Consider the following 2,764-nt stretch of genomic DNA (forward strand, 5'->3'; position numbering starts at 1 on the left):
CAAAATTTTGACAATTGGTCCTGTCTCTATGCAAGCCATTCTAAAGCAGCCAGGGGATGATTCTAAATGAGCCAAAAAGCAGAGACAGGACCAATTGTCAAAATTTTGGTGTCCTTCATTCGATTTCATCCTGGACACTACAGAAAATGGGCTTAAAGTGTAAAAAACCGAACTTCTCCTTTAATTACTAATTTCATTCACCTGCCTAGCTCCTCCCAGTTTCTCATTACTGCTCATCTGATCCACCTGCTCAGGCTTCTGTTTAACCAGCCCTCTAACCAGCCATAAATACCAGATTATTCTCAATCCTGTGGTGAGAGTTTCTCTAGTGTAACTTGGTGTTACTGTTTGGTTGATCCTGACCCGTTTTGCCTTTGGATCTCTGAACCTGCCTATCCCCATTTTGATCTGTGTGCTTGACCTGTCTTCTGACTCCTGCTGGATTCTGCCTGTTAACTGAACTTGGAACTGATTCCTGACCCCATTCTGGATTTACCTTTGGAACCTCTTTGGACTTCTGATTTCAACCCTGAGCATGTCCTTGACACTGGCTTCGCTTTCTGTATTATCTTGCCCTCCTTCATCTGGTTGGATCTGTCCTCTTCCTGTTCTGCTGTCTTCAATTACCTCAGCATCTGGAACTCTCTGGGCAGTGTTTGCTGTGTCTTGTTGGCAGTCCACTGGCTGGGGCATGGGCCGAACTTTAAGAGCAGGTTAGTAACTCAGACACTCATAATAATCCTCCGATTGATTAACGTGGTCACTAACCTGTGTTTTCTTCCTACAGAGGTTCCTGCCTTAGATGCCCTAATAATTTGAAAGACAATGCTTTCCCTCTAGAATAAGAATTCTTCCCTAGCTTTTTTTTTCCAACCTGCTAAAGTCTGACCTGAACTCAGAGAGGAAGTCATTCAGCCTCTGCCAGACACCCAACAACCTTTTACCTCCCTGGGCAGACAGCTGCTGAAGACTTGGCTTTAAGCTTTGGCTGAAGATCCTTCAATCAGAGAGAGATAAAGGAAGCAAGTGCAGAAAGTCAGCAAGTTACCAAACTAGAGACACCATACATAGATTAGGTGGACTCCTACATATAATTTCCTCTTTCTTTGATTTGGAAACTGTCCTTCAGGTTAAATCATATTTTGAGAATTAATGAATGCAAGAAATAAAAATAAAAAAATTACGTTGCAATCAGCTAAATATGATTTCAACGTTCTATTCCCATTTGACTTAAATACTTTACTTAAATAGTGAAACATATTAATGTAATCATTCATAGGTTAGCTTTTGATTCTTTTTAGCTATTCGGTGCAAAGTAGTCATTCAACTTGCATTTGAAGTGCTAGTACTGTGATTCTGAGAATAAATATATGAATGAATATAGCAAGACTTAATATCTTTTGTTTGATAAAACTTGATACATAACTATAATTAAAAGGCCAATCAGTTACTGCAGTTAATGACCCAGTGTAAATTAGGCTTATTTCTTTATTAAATACTGACACTGCCTATGTATGTATACATGTCCATTTACTAGAGCTAGGTGACCAGAAAAGTTGACAGGATGTGATACAAGTGTAGATTTTAATGATATAATTGAGCGTAAACATTCTGAGACCATCTCTAGGGAGGCTCATTCAGGGCAACCTGCCTCCTGCATCTCATGGAGACAAGACAACAGACTCACAGTCCTTGCTCTCATGGCAACAGATTGGTTTCAGCGTCTTTCTCTGACCAATCAGAGGCTGCATACTTGAAGAGAAATCCCTGTTGTCTCTCCATTTGGGTGTGTAGGAGGAGAGGGGGTTGAATCACGTGTGTTATGGTTCACAACGCATCCTTCAGCAGAGTGCTGGCTTTAGGAGATGGCTTCTACATGGAGTGAAATTACACAGTTAGAAATTAGAATGCCTTTACAGTGAAAAATGCCTTTACAGGTAGGCTGTATATATATATATATATATATATATATATATATAGAGAGAGAGAGAGAGAGAGAGAGAGAGAGAGAGAGAGAGCGTCATGTTTGTTACTGGGAAACATTGTTAGAAAGCTTAACTATCAGTGTTAAGAGGTTTTTCTCTTCTTTGTTGTTCTGTTGTTAGCTTTAAATACAAACATACAAAACCGAAAACCTTGAAAAGCTAATAACGTTATCATCATCAGCTTTATTTAAATGATACATATTTTGCCTAAGTAAGTAAAAAAAACAGACTTATATTATTAAACTATTAAAATAAAGCTTTTCTAATATTATTATTACTTGTATTCTTTAACAACATATAATGTTCTTTTAAGTTTACTCAGGGATCTGTGAGTTTATGAAAGTAATATCTGAATCAAGAAAAAAAGGGAGGCTTGGAACACCTACCCAACAGGGATTCTCTTCTAAGAACAAGCTCCAGTGAACATCACAAATTGACTTCTCCTCATAAACGCCTCGCAGCACAAAAGGCCTGGCTGTTGAAGAGCAGGACCCAACCTGAATGGCTGATTGAGGGCTGAACGGTCCTAATAATGAAAGACAGCAAGAAGGAGACAATCCCAACCAACTATCAATCAATAAACTGTCTCTTCACAACATGGAAGCTCCTGTCAGGCATCATAGTGACAAAGACAAAGAGGCACATGGAACAACACATGACAGGGACACAGAAAGGCATTGGTAAAAATACCAGAGGAGCCAAACATTAACTAGTTGTTAACAGAACAGTCATCCGAGCCTGTAAAACCAGACAAAAAAACCTGTGCATAGCCCGGGTTG

The sequence above is a fragment of the Cyprinodon variegatus genome, unplaced genomic scaffold, assembly GCF_000732505.1.
Source record: "Cyprinodon variegatus isolate N-32 unplaced genomic scaffold, C_variegatus-1.0 Scaffold187, whole genome shotgun sequence".
In the NCBI taxonomy this organism is placed as follows: Eukaryota; Metazoa; Chordata; class Actinopteri; order Cyprinodontiformes; family Cyprinodontidae; genus Cyprinodon; species Cyprinodon variegatus.